At 46.7% G+C, this 15,094-nt stretch overlaps 1 long non-coding RNA gene across 2 annotated transcripts in view; it reads right to left on the minus strand.

Annotated features, from left to right (window-relative positions):
- LOC138527242 (uncharacterized) overlaps positions 1–15,094 on the minus strand; it is a 188,532-nt gene that overhangs the window by 162,048 nt on the left and 11,390 nt on the right. The window lies entirely within an intron of this gene.

A 15,094-nucleotide genomic window follows, 5' to 3' on the forward strand; every position in this document is an offset into this window, starting at 1 on the left:
TTTAGGGGCTTCCTCGACCGCAAATCTCGCAGAGTGGATACTCTTGTGGGGAATAACCGCTGTAGACAACAGCGTACGCGGTTTTTCTCCCGCTCCTCAGCCTCCTCATCAGGTTCAGGTGGCACCACCACCAATAAGCCTGACAAATGAGGGTTTTCCGCGCTCCCACGAGACCCCGGTGGGAGGACGCATTGCGTCTCATTGGGAGGCGTGGCAGACCATCACAGAAGACAGATGGGTCTTGTCAGTCGCTCGAGCGGGCTTCCGCTTACCTTTACCACCTACCCCACCCATCAACCCACCTTTTCAGCTGTCGGGCTCACCCTCCCTCAAGGCCCAGGTTCAGAAACTTCTGGACCTCAGAGATGTGGAACCCGTTCCCCTTGGGGAGCGGGGGGAGGGCTTATACTCCCGGCTGTTTACGGTGCCCAAACCCAACCAGGCTGGCCTGCGCACCATCCTAGACCTTTCCAAGTTCAATCTTTTCCTACCTCAAGAGAAATTCAAGATGATCACGCCCGGCCAGATTCGCTCCTCTTTGCAGATGGACGATTGGCTCAGCGTGGTGGATCTTCAGGATGTGTACATGCATATCCTGATTTGGAATCCACACAGGAGAAACCTCTGCTTCTCTTTGGGAGAGGAGCACTTCCAGTTTTGGGTGCTTCCTTTTGGCCACAGCTCGGCGCCGCGTGTCTTCACGAAGATGATGTCAGTGATTCCGGCCCATCTTCGTCTCCAGGGTATCCATGTGTACCCTTATTTGGACGACTGGCTCTTACGCAGCCCTTGTCCGTTGGCAGCAGTGGGCAACCTCCAGTCTCTCCTTCAGCTGCTGTTCCATCTTTGGCTGTTGGTGAACTGGCGGAAATCCTCCATGACGGTCTCATAGGACCTGATCTTCCTGGGTTTTCGTTGGAACACGATCGACTGCAGAGTGTATCTGAGCGGAGACAGAATGGCGGATCTGTTGGCCACGTGTCAGATGTTTGCGCAGTCAGAGAGCATGTCGGCCTGGTGGTTCCAGAGGCTTCTGGGCCTCATGGCCTCGTGTCTACTGGCTCTTCTTCTTGCTCGTATCAAAATGAGACGGACCCAGATGGCTCTTCGGAATTCATGGCGTCAGGCAGTGGATCCGGATTCCATGCGGATAATGATTCCAGATTCCATGAGAGTGGACCTGGATTGGTGGTCATTTCTCAGCAATCTATCTGGGGGCGCGGTCCCCACGGTGACGATCACGACAGACTCCTCCCTCCTCGGGTGGGGTGCGACGTTAGATCTTCTTCAGGTCTCGGACTTCTGGTCGCCTCAGGACAAGCTCCTGCACATAAATCATTTGGAGCTTCTGGCGATCTTCCTAGCGCTCAGGGTGTTCAAACCGCTGATTGTCAACAAGGTGGTCCGCATAAGAACAGACAATGTGGTATCAATGTATTACATAAACAAGCAAGGGGGAACGAAGTCTCCCCCCCTCGTGGACCTGTCCATCCAGATTTGGGAGTGGGCCATGGTTCATGGTGTCTGGCTGCTTGCAGTGCACATCCCGGGCCAGCTGAATGTCACAGCGGATGCCCTCAGCCGGCGGACAGTGGTAAGCTACGAGTGGGAGTTGAAGGCAGAGGTCCTCTCATGGATTTTCTCGCATTGGGGCACACCGGAGGTGGACCTCTTCGCTACGGCGGTAAACAAGAAGCTTCCTCAGTATGCCTCCAGAGGGGGGCTGGGAGCCTCCTCTCTGGGGGATGCTCTCGAGATTCCATGGCAAAACATGAGAGCTTACGCCTTCGCGCCTCTGCCTCTAGTTCATCGAGCAATTTGGAAGTTGAAGAACTCTGTGAACTGTTCCCTTCTACTGATAGCCCCATGGTGGCTGGCCAGGTTTTGGTTCTCAGAACTTCAACACCTGTCGGTGTATCCGCCGATCAGGTTACCAGTAACTCCCGATCTTCTTCACCAAGGGGAACAACAGATGTGGCACCCCTCCCCACAATCGCTCAGTTTGGCGGCATGGTGCCTGAGTTTAAGTCTTTAGAGCATCTGAGTTTGTCTGCGGATAACATGCGCATTATCCAGGCAGCCAGGAAACCTTCGACCAGATCTCAATACAGGAGTAAATGGCTCAGGTTCTGTCATTGGTGTTTGGAGAAGACGTTGGATCAGAGGGTGGCCACGATTGACACGGTGCTGTCCTTCGTGTCCTCCCTAGCAGAGTCAGGGGTTCATGTTCTGTCATGCAGGACTTATCTCTCAGCGGTTTCCGCTTACCTTTCTACAGACCTATGTTCTTATTCTCTAACTAACCCAGTGGTGAAGAGGCTTTTTGCTGGCTTGACACGCCTCTACCCTGCGGTTCGTAATCCGCACCCGCCATGGGACCTAAATGTAGTCCTGATGGCGCTGTGCCATAAACCCTTTGAACCAATGGCTACGGTAGACCTCAAGTACTTGTCTTGGAAAGTGTCCTTTCTGGTCGCCGTTACATCAGCGAGGAGAGTGAGTGAGCTCCAGGCATTGTCGGTGGAGCATCCTTTCTTGGTCTTAAACAAGGACAAGGTAGTCCTTCGGACAAACCCGGCTTTCCTACTGAAGGTAGTGACCAAATTCCATCTGAATCAGTCGATCTCCCTTCCGGTCTTTTTTCCGAACCCTGCCTCAGAGGCTGAAAGAGTTCTACACTGTCTTGATGTCCGAAGAGCTCTTAAGTTCTACCTGGACAGGACTTCCGAGTTTAGGAGTTCTTCTCAACTTTTTGTGACCTTCGGTAACCCTCAGGGCAAGCCGGCGTCTAAGGCAACTATTTCCAGGTGGATTAAAGCCTGCATCACAGAGTCTTTCACCGTCCAAAGGCTGAAACCTCCTACAGGTATCCATGCACGCCTGGTGCGGGGCAAGGCAGCCGCGGTTGCTTTTCAGAAATATGTTCCCTGGGAGTCCATCGCTAGGGCAGCTACTTGGGCCTCCCCATCTGCTTTCTGTAAGCATTACTTTCTCGACATGAGCTCGAGAGCTGACGATCAGTTTGGTCAGGCTGTGCTGAAGAACCTGTTTCAGTAAGGGATATTTCCATACACCCATAATTCCGGTAAGGAGTGCTTGGGAATCTCCCACAAGTATGGAGGAAAGGGGACGCGATGTAGGAGTATTACCAGGTTACTCACCGTAGTGACCACCTTACTCCTAGTCCATAGTCCCCTTTCCTCCATACGCCCGCCCGCCGTCCCCTCTAATAAGGTTCCTCTGTTAATGCTAATGGGTCTTCGACCCGGCGATAGAAAAGGACTGATGGGCGATGCGCGGGTCGGAGCCAAGGTGGGTGGGGTTACGGCCTCGTGCCGGGCCCCACGCAGGAAAGAGAGGGACGACAAATTTTTGAAAAAAATGTGGATGCTTTTTACAAAGTGCTCCGGTCCCGTCCCACAGGACGGAGAGATGTGCCACAAGTATGGAGGAATGGGGACTATGGACTAGGAGTAAGGTGGTCACTACGGTGAGTAACCTGGTAAAATCCATGCATACAACTGCACAACCTCCCCCAGAACCAAAGCCTCATGAAGATCCTCTGGCTAACCTGGCTCCAGTAAAACCAAAAAATATGCCAATGATGCCTGGTTGGGGGCATTACACGTCCTATTTTCCTGCATTGGAATTTCACTGAAAATTCTGCCTTCTTGGTGTAACAGCATTGTTGTTCCCGTCTACAAAATGGCAAGTCCAGTGGATCCAGGCAGTTATCGGATCTTGGCAATGTTGGATGCTCCAGCAAAGATCTTCGCAAGAATTCTTCTCCTGGAACTGGAAACATGGGGTGAGGACTGTAACATCATCCCCCTCAACCACTCTGGATTCCGGAAGGGTCCCGACACCACCACCAACATCTTGGCCTTCAGCACAATCATCCAGCAGGCCTGGGTGTTACGACAAACACTGGTCTATAGAGCCTTCATATATCTCAGTACCGTCTTTGACACTGTCATTGGCACAAGCTCGCAGGATGGGGCATCCAATCAGGCCTACTGAGTATGATTATCTCTCTCCATGAGAATACCCGAGTTAAGATCAGGATGGACCAACATGGCAAAACTACTGCGTGGATTCCCACACATCGAGGTTTAAAGCAGGGTTGCAATTTGGCACCCATACCCTTTAACCTCTATATTGCCAACATGGACAATGCCCTGAGCAGCCTAGTTTCTATACCACCAAAACTGGGCTCCGTAGCAATGAAATGGCTGGGCTACGCAGACAACATTGTGGTCCTTGATTTAACCCCGCAGGGTTTGCATGCCAACCTGAAGAACTTAAAGGAATAGACTGACCGTAACTCCTTGGCAGCAAATGCGTCAAAGACCAGGATTATGGTCTTCTGTCCACGCAGAAGGAAAGTGAAGCAGGCCAAGTGGAAGATGAACGGATGAGAAATTGAAGTAGTTAAAATCTATAAGTACCTGGGCCTTGCACCTTGACAACAAGCTGCAAGGCACAGCCCACTTAGACCATGTCCGCAACCGAACCGCCACCCTAATTGGTGCCATCAACTTGTTCGCAAACAAAGGAGGAGGCTTCTCAAGTGACGCATTTCTCAAAGTATACCAAGCAAAGGTGGCCTCCATCATTGGCTATGGAGCAGAAATCTGGGCCTCCCAAAATCTTGAAATGGTTTGCAAACTTGAGCGCACTTTGCTCAAAAAGCTACTCAGACAACCTCAGTGGTCTTCCATTGACATGATTTATCTAGAGTTCAATGTTCTGCCCATAGCTGCAAAATTTCCACTTAGTTGTCTGACCACGGCTTGGAAGTTGGCAAATGCTCCAGCTCAGTCTCTAATGAACCTGTTTCACATAGTAATGACTATGTTTACTGCAACAATGCCTCAGAGTTACCTAGCTAAATTTAACTTCCTCGTGAATCGCTGGTCACAGCAAGGTGTCTCAACTTCAGAGATGATGCTGGGCACCTTCAAGACACATCTTAAGGCATCGTTGAGTGAGAGTTGCCATGAGCATTCAATGGTTAATCTTGACAAAATCCATGCCTTGCAATTCCTTCAGCACAAACAGCATCGGAACTCACCACCTGCATACATACGGAAATGCATAGGTAACTCTGTGGTCTGGGACTACATCAAATTGAAATGTAATACTGTCAAGACCAGGGAGATCGTGGGTGCCTGGGAAGGCCTCTCAAGGCAAAACAGGGAATGTCGACTGTGTGGGATGGCGACTCTAGAAACAGTAAAACATCTCCTGTTTGAGTGTGAAACCTCGGGGTCACCGAGACTAATGACACAGCTGGCTATGAATATGTCAGACGAAGAAAAAACGAATGAAGGATGGGACTTGTACTTGAGTGGAAGGGGTGAAACGTGCATAATTTATTTCACTCTACTGTGGAGGAAGATCTCCAATATATTGGACATATGCTGCTGAAATGATCCATTCCGGAGAAATATCATTTAGATTTTATCGTTGTTTAATATCTTAACTATGCAAAAGTATGATTTTTATTTTAGACCTCTTCTTCTTTTTTCTCCCTTTCTTCTTTTCTTATCTTTATTTCTTCTTTTCTTCTTCTAAGAAATGTATTTTGATTTGTGAAAAGTTTTTTAAATAAAATTATCCCACAATAAAGGAAATAAATAGATAAAACCGAAACCTCAGGCACCCGATTCAAAAGACCCCCTCAGATCCAGATGATGACAAAGAGGTACAAGATGGAAATAAGAAAAGTGGGTCGCTAGCACAAGTGTTCCACGAGAGGTTGATGGACCTCATGGGGTTCCTGAAAATCTCCCCCTCCCTAAAGCATCTCCATCAGGCAGGCATTTTGGCAGGAGTTTTTTTCGCTCAAAACATTGAAAACTCAGATTGGGTTAGGAAAAGAAGTCCTCTTGGAGGCAAGTAAAATGTGGGTAAAACCCATTCAGTTACACCAATAAACAAGAGGTAGATATGCACTATATGCTACTTTCAATGGAACAAGTCTCTTTAATTCCCTGCCCTCAGCCATCCTCATCAGTAGAAGTGGCCACATCTCGAGACCTTCCTCCTCCTCATATACCACCTCTTCTGTCCTTTGTAAAGGCCCTGGAGCCTATAGGGAAGAATGCTTTTTCACATTTTGCCATGCAGCTTTGACAAAATAATTCTGAGGCATCATTGGCAGGAGCCAACCAGAGGCCCTAGAGAGGCCTGTCTGAGTTTAAGCAATATATCCCAACAGACTGCCTCGAACAGTTTAAAGGTGAGTTAGCCAACTAATCGTTCAGTGTGGGCGACCATGTGTACACCTTGGTTAGAGGCGTAGCCATTTGTTCTGATGTATGCGGGCAAGCTTGGCTGTGTGAAACATGCAACAAACTTCATAAAGCAAGTAAAAATCTATAGCGGAAAGGGAACAGTAGAAAAGGGTTACTCGCTGTAGTGACTTCTGCACTGCTTGTCTAAAGGCCCTTTCCTCCATACAACCGCTCACCTTCCTTTGTAAAATATGTGTAGACATCAGTCAAGGGCCGATCTAAGCGGTTGGAAAAAGATTGGCCATGAGGAGACATAGCCAGACCCTATGTAAAAATTTAAAAAGGACAAGAAATGTTTGATGCTCCAAAACAGCTTGAATACTATCTGACAAAATGGAATGTCCAAAGGTCTGGAGGAAAGGGGACTTTGGACTAGGAGTGAATTAGTCACTACAGCGAGTACATTTTATTTTTAACTGCTACAAGCCCAAACAATCTGGGTGGGTTGAACATTTAAAATGAACGCTCAAAACAGCGAAATCCACAAGTGACTAGGGTGTGTCACCATTATATTTCAAGCTGGCCATGCCTTAAGCCCAATTAGAGGGCAGGGATCAATGATAACACCTTTTATCACAGTTTATACATATGCACTGAAATAACTCAACAGAATGCGAAGCTGAGATGCTGGTGGAATGGATATAAAATGTTGTTTTGAAAATCCTGACAAACGTTGTAGCAGATTGGGTCCCCCACATAATGAAATCTGGGGTCCATGAAACCAGGGAGGGTTTATAGCCTCAATGGGCACATCTAGCTAGATGGGGTCACTAATGCTTCTATTAAGACGTGGAAGAAGGCCTGCAAAAGCCATCACTTTTGGGGTTCTTAGAAGGCCTTTGACTCATTCAAGTAGTCTACCCGATGATAGCCATCCATCACTTCACCCAGGTGCTAAGCACACAAATATTCTCTTTGATGTGAATACCTTGAATGGGGTATCCCCCAAAAGACAGCTGATATAGCAAACTGGGTTGAAGCCCCACACGTGTTTAAGTGAGGTAAACGTACTTTAAATAAATGGAGCTAAGAGATAGAAACTAAATGGCTTGGTTTCAGCAGTTTAATTCGCTGTGGGTTAGCGTAGTTTGTTCCTTGAAAAACAGATTCCCTGATTCTAAATATGGAAAATAATCTCCAAAAGCGTGCATGGGAGGTGGTGCGCAAGGGGGCTGCTCTAATTTTTAACTAAATGATGGCTGTTAAAGTTCCAACTGAATTACCCTGGAAAACATGTCCCTCAAGGAATGCAGAATAGGCTTTCACGGTAGCCGGGAGCAGAGAGGTGTGTGGAACTGAGATTTATATTGGGACACCTATTTTGCCCCAGATACTGTGCTTTCACAATTCAATCACAAGATATATGTTGGAATTTACTAAAATGGGGGAAGACAAGGAGAGGGAACTAATGACTGAAAAGATAACCGAGACCCCTGTATACAATAGGGCCATACAACGTAAGACATCGATACTGTGCAGGGGAAGTGGCGATGCTGTACCAAGAAAGTGCCATGATTAAAAATGCTATCCTCACTTGCTTTCATCTTACATTACTCATACTTTCCCGTCCCCTTTCCTCCATACTTGTGGGTTATTCAGGCTCTCGGAATGGGACCAGAGCACTTTTTGATAGCATCAACAATATTGTCCTTCTTTTATTTCTACATGGGGCCTTCGCATGTGGATTTTGCCCCACCTTGCTGAGCCCACCCAGAACATCGTCCTTCTTTCTTTTTCTCCACATGGTCAGGATCCGACGCACTTAGCATCGTATTTTTTGGCGGTATTACCCGTCAAGTTTGTCTTCCATACCCAGTACTGCGGTTGTGTTCTTGCGTTCTTTTCCTCCACATATGCCAGAATTAATGGGTTTTGCCTCGTGTTCTTCCTGCGTGCGTCACTATGTGGCAGCGGACCCTCACATCCTTTGCCTCAAGTGCCGGGGTTCAGACCCTCGCTGGGCCGCGTGCTTCTACTGTGACTTCCTCTCAGCCTGCGCACTCAAAAGAAGTCTCATCTGGTGGGAAGAGGTCTTCCACTGCTTTCCTCCGGTACACCTTCAGAACTTCATTGAAGAAAAGAGACGTTGCCCAATAAGTACTCTTCAGGCAGTGCATAGGTTGGACAAGCGCCCAAAGTCCTTATCTACTGGCTCTGCCATGGATCCCTCAAGGAGGGCTAAAGATCACCTGAAGGCTTCTAAAATATCAGCCAAACCCACGATGGTGTCTGACAGACCTGTGACGCATGTCACCACAGAGTGTCTCAAGATGGTGCCTAAACTAGCATCGACTGTGTCAGCCATTTTGTCGGCCCCTTCGGGGTCAGCCATTTTGTCAGTGCTGGGTCTAGATGCCAGGCCAAAATCTTTGCCGTCTGCATCCTGAAAATCCATTCAATCCCCCTTTGGAATGAAATACACAAAGGTCCCTTCTACCAACGCTATTGCTTCCTCCAACGTTGGCTCCTCTTCCTCTTCACTGTGGACCCATGGATGGGGGACCCTCTTGGCAAGCACTCTCAACAGACTTGTGGAGGTGCAGTCTGTTTAATCGTCCACTTCCTAATCCACAGCTGAGATCATCTTCAGAGAAAGTGTTCCGTTGTTTCTAAAACCTGATGCACTCCGACCCTATGAAGGCATACTTTAAAGACCTCTTCAGGGAAATGTTCCTCAGACCATCAGAGCCTCTTACACCAAGGGAGATGTCTCCTTCGCTACCGCCTCCCAGGCCAGTGGAAATGCCTCCTCCTTCCTCTCCGGCAGAGCGGCCTCCAGAACCAAAGGAGCCTGAGCCAGCTCTTGCCAACATTCAACGCTCCACTCCACCTGTTGATGATCCGGCCAAAAGGAAGGCGCAGGATGTATAAGATAATGAAGAGGATCTGCCTTTTTCCATCAGGATGATTCATGACAGGGTGCTAGATCTTATAGCCTTTTTGGACATTCCAACTCCTGATCCTATGGTGTTGCAGGTGGGGGTTCTATCTGGGGCCCTTAAGTTGAAGACTCTGAAAGATCTGGCATTTTCCTTCAAAAGGACATTTTAGCAGAGACTTGCAGGATCTGGGTTGAACCACATATGGGCCAACACATAAATAAAAGAATAGACGCTTGTTACAAATTACAGGCATCTGAAGAAATTCCCTTGACTGCTTGCCCCCATCAGTCTTCCACTGTGGTTGCTGCCACAACCCTCCAATGCAAGTCTTCGTCGTCATCCTCCTCTGCCTCCCAGGTGTTGTCAAAGGAGAATAATGTTTTGGAAGGGGTAGGGAAGAAAGTCTTTGCTAATGCAGCACTTCAGTTTAGTCAGGCAAATACTAAAGTGGTCCTTGTTGCGGTTAATCTAAAATTATGGAGAGAACGTTCACAATTCGAGCAGTTAATTCACCTGGACGGACTTGAAGATTTCAAGACCGGCTTGTCTGATGCCATAGTCCTGGCTCAGGATCTGCTGGAGGCCACTGTGCATCATGTTGATACTTCCACGCGCGGCCTTCCGATTGATGTTGACATCACCCGCCAAGCATGGCTTTGCGCAGCCAAATTCTCAAAGGAGGTCCAGGAGAAGGTTCTAGATCTACCTTTTGAGGGCAAGGAACTCTTCCACCGTTCCACTGATGAGGAGTTGGCAAAAACCAAAGCTAGTGCTTTATTTGCCAAATCGCTGTTTGCCCTATCTAAACCTCCAGCAGCAAGGTCTTCTTTCCCCCAAAAGTCAGATTTCTGCTACAGATCTTTTGTCAGGGTTCTGGGGGATCCAGGCCCACAAGACTAGTCAGCTGGACTGTACAGCAAGTGAACCTCATTGTAAGCAGCAGAGGCCTTTTTTTCTACCACTCCTCCGCTTCTTCTGGTTTGGAGTGGTTGCATGCAACTCCGGAGGGGGGGGGGTGCATCTCCTCTCACCGGGGGGCATGGCAGACCATCACGAAAAATCCATGGGTTTGATCCATAGCCCGTTTGGATTTCCATCTTCCCCTTTTGGCAATTCCTCCTTCCCATCCTCCTATAGATCAGACAGGGTACCTCTTTCCATGTCGAGGTTCAGAAGCTTCTGGACTTGAAGGCGGTAGAAGGAGTCCTTCCGGCGGAAGAGGCTGGGGTGTTGTATTCCTGCATTTTTACAGTCCCAAAACCCAAACAGGCTGGCCTGCGCACCATTTTGGACCAGTCCAATTTCAATCTTCACATCGCCTAAGAGCGATTCAAGATGATCACGCCCATGCAAATCCGCTCCTCCCTTGTTAGGGACGATTGGCTCTGTATGGTAGATTTTCAAGATGCATAATTACATGTACCAATATGGCCCCAACACTGCAAATACCTCTAATTTTCAGTACGGCAAGAACATTTCCAATTCTGAGTCATCTCCTTCGGGATCAGTTCAGCACCAAGAGTCTTTACAAAGATGATGGCTGTAATAGCAGTGTTCCTCAGGTTTTGTGGAGTCCATGTCTATCCATATCTAGATGACTGGTTCCTCAGGAGTCCCTGTCCCCGTACAGCAGCGGTGCACTTGCAGTTACCACTTCAGCTGCTGTTGCAGTTGGGACTGTCAGTACACTGGAGAAAACAATCAATGAAGGTCTTGCAGGATCTGATTTTCTTGGATTTTCGATGGAACATGGTCAGTGCCAAGGTGTTTCTGACCATGGAAACATGAGGGATTTAATGCACACAGCCTCCTTTTTCCTCAATTCTACCCAAAGTTAAGCGTGGTGGTTTCAGAGGCTCCTGGGGCTAATGCCTCCTGTGTATTAGCCCTCCCTCTGGCAAGGTTGAAAATGAGACGCACTCAATTAACGCTCATACAGAACTGGTCCCAAGTAATGGATTCAGACTCTCAATTGATTCCATTGTTTCCGGAAATGACAGGTGACCTCTGCAGGTGATCAAACTTCACCAATCTTTCAGTTTGGACGCCATTCTTGGAGCCGTTTCCTCAAGTCACGTTAACAGATTCTTCACTGCTCGGCTGGTGCACAATGGTGGGCCACTTGGAGGTTTTTGACCTATGTTTTTCCCTAGACAGGGATCACCATATCAACTACCTCGAGATTCTAGCCATTTTCTTGCCTTGAAAACTTTTCTGCCCGGTATCTCCAACAAGGTTGTTCGAATTCTGACTGACAACTGTTGCAATGTTCTACATGAAAAAGTAGGAGGGGACCACATTTCTGCTTCTAGTAGACCTAACCATTCAGATTTGGGCAATACATAATGGTATTTGGCTGCAGGCAATGCTTATTCCGGGCAAAGAGAACATAGCGGTCAACGCCCTCAGTCGCCAGTCCATAGCAAACCACAAGTGGGAATTAAACAAGTTCTGTCCTTCTGTCCCGTATCTTTTGCGAGTGGGGCTTTCCGTCCATAGACATGTTTGCAACACTTCCCAACAAGAAGCTTCTGCTTTATGCCTCGAGTGAAGGCCTGGGTCCGGGCTCCCTTGGGGATGCACTGGAGATGTCTTGGGGCGGGATGTCAGTGTTTGCTTTTCCACCTCTCCCACTGATCCATTGGGCATTGTTGAAGCTGAGGGCAGCATGCAACTGCACTCTAGTCTTCATAGGGCCATGGTGGCCAGCCAGCTTCTGGTTCTCAGAGCTAAAACATCAGTGTACCCTCCGATCCAGTTGGCGAGATTCCCAATCTCTTGCATCAGCATGAGTAGCGGGTGTGGCATCCCTCCCTAAAATCCCTCAGCTTGGCAGCCTGGTTCCAGAGTTTGGGTCCCTAGCACAGTACAATCTTTCAGAGGAGAATATGCGTATCCCTCCACTCGAGCTCAGTACAGGAGCAAATGGCTCTGCTTCTGGCATTGGTGCATAGATAACCAGGTTGATTCTCATCGCACCTCAATTGACTGCATCATTTCTTTCATATACCTGGTTTCTACAGGCATTCATATACAGTCATGTTGAACATACTTGTCTGCTATTGGTGCTTACCTTCACACTGACTCTTATTCATTCACCCTTACGAACCCTTTAGTAAAACAGCATTTTGCTGGTCTTCTACGCTTGTTGCCTCCTGTCAGGCCGCTGCAGGCCAAATGGGACCTCAATGGGGTCTCAGTGCAGTTTGCCATAAAGCTTTTGAGCCCATCGCGACAGTGGAGTTGAAACTGCTCACCTGGAAAGTGGCCTTTCTGGTCCTCATTACTTCAGCCAGAAGAATAGGGGAGCTTCAGGCTCTCTCAGTTGAAGAACCTTTTTCTGGACAAGCTGGTGCTCCACACACACCCTACTGAACATTGTTTCAGACGTTCATAATAATCAATCTATTTGTTTACTAGTGTTTTTTCCAGACCTGGCATTGGACACCTAACCAGTCCTTCACAACCTTAACGTTGGGAGGACTCTAAAGTTCTATCTGGAAAGAACTAAAGACTTCAGAACCGCTTCTCATCTCTTTGTCACATTTGGGAATCAGAATGGAACACAGGTTTCTAAAGCCTCTATTTCCTGCTGGATAACCTCCTGCATTTCGGAAGCTTAAATACTTCAGGGACTACGAGCCCCCATGGGATTCCATGCACACCTGGTGCGAGGCAAAGCTGCTGTGCTAGCTTTTCAAAAATATGTTCATTGGGAAACCATTGCTAAGGCTGCCACTTGGGCCTTTCAGCATTTTGTAAACACTATTGCCTCAATCTTTGCTCCCGAATGGATGCTCAGTTCGGTCAGGTTGTTCTTATGAACCTCTTTAAGTAAGGGAGTTGTCCATCCACCCAGTCTATGCATTAATGCTTGTGAATCTCCCACAAGTATGGAGGAAAGGGGACGGGATGTAGGAGTAAAACAAAGTTACTCACTGTAGTGACTAACATACTCCTAGTTCATAGTCCCTTTTCTTCCATACGCCCGCCCACATTTCAATCTAAAAATGGTCGCTCATATTGCTAATATGTCTACCAAACTTGGCGATAGAAAAGGACTGAAGGGCAATGCGCTGGACGGTGCTCAGGAATGTGGGGCTAAAGCCACACCTACTGGCTCGGCATAACAATACAAGAAAGACAATATTTGTTGATACTATCAAAAAGTGCTCCTGTCTTGCCTCGAAGGGCAGAATATCCCACAAGAATGGAGGAAAGGGGGCTATGGACTAGCAGTGGTGAGTAACTTTGTTTTTTTCTGTTTTTTACTTGTTCTTAAGTGAAGTGGGTGCTATAATGAGTTCTTACAGTGATTCAAAAAACACCATCAGGATATCTATTTAGCCTATAACAAATGCCAATAAAAAACAGACCCACCTTATCATACAATTTGAATTTCACTCGTGTGCATCATTGACATGGCATATGGGGAGATTCATTGATCTCATTGTATGGTTCTAATTTCAAATAGCACATTAGATAACGTGATTTGAAGGACACTTGTGGCTATGGCTTCACGATAGCACATATGGTGGCAATGAATTGAAGCCTGCTTGATGTAGTAATGTATGTAATAGTAATGTATGTAAATATGTCCTATGTAAGGCGCTTGAGATTGAAGCGCTATATAAAAAACCTTAGTGTAAAATAGCATGTAAGAAGATATGCTATGAATCCTGCCGATGGTTATAAATGAAAATACAACATAGGGTGGCATCATATTAATCCCACTAAAAGCTGTTACTAAAGCAACACAACGATAAAGGTGATGCCAGTTCCACTTGTAATTGTTTTTTTAATGAATTGCACACAGGGACATGATGTTAACCCCACTTGTGGTTATTACTAAGCATGGCAGGTAGGTTGACGATTTGAAACCCACATGATTTTTAAGATGGCACACATCATGACATGATTTGAAGCCCACTGGTAGTAATCGATAAAATAGTAGATGAGATGACAAGATTTGAACCCTGCTTTTGTTTTCCATTACAGTTGCACTTAGAATGGCGTAGTGTTTCCACCTGCCCTAGCTTTAACGCTAAACAAGGTACACATTGTAACACTATTAGGATACACTCCTGTGATTATCTTTTAATCCCAACACTTATTATTATTTGGGATGTTAGACTTGATGTACACCCCAATTGCATGTAGTGTATTACATTGCTCGTCGTGTCTATTGGTTTGATTGCTTGCCATGGTTAAGATCAAGGGCTTTCAACCATATATGTGTACTAATTTAAGACTGGCGATAGTGTGACAAGGTCTTTACTTTTAATGAATGTATCATTAAAGATAACCTCATTTGTGGCTAGCAGATACAATTGTTCATAGTGTGAAATAACGACCCAACCTATAGTTCCATTTTAGATTGTTTTGAAGGTGACATAATTTGAACCTCACTTATGGCCAACAATTCGGGTAGCACGTAGCGTGACATGATTTTAATGCAATTTGTGGTTATCACAGGATTGCTTCCAAGAGGGCATTGATTGTATTCTCACATGTGGCTATAATTTAAGATAGCACATAGGGTGAGATGTTTCAGACCCATTTCTGATTATCTTTCAAGATTTACTGCAGAGCGTACTGATCTGTACCCACTGTTTGATTATCAATAAAGAATGGACTAAGAGGAACGTAATTTGAACATATCTGTTAGGATTGCAGTAAGAGTGACAATAATTTCATCTTCAACCCTTTTGATTAACATTTAAGATTGCTAAAAGAATAATTCAGGTTGAAATTTGGCGGTAGTTATCATTTAGTCTGCACACAATGTAACAAGTAATGAGTCCTAGTAGTGTCGTTAATGATACCAAGCCATTCAGAAACGGAGAGGAGCCTATTATTTCAGTGAAAAATGTGATTCACCCAGAAAGACCGAGAAGGTTTTGTGTTTATGCA

Source organism: Ambystoma mexicanum, chromosome 14 (assembly GCF_040938575.1).
Source record: "Ambystoma mexicanum isolate Mex_15411 chromosome 14, UKY_AmexF1_1, whole genome shotgun sequence".
Lineage (NCBI taxonomy): Eukaryota > Metazoa > Chordata > Amphibia > Caudata > Ambystomatidae > Ambystoma > Ambystoma mexicanum.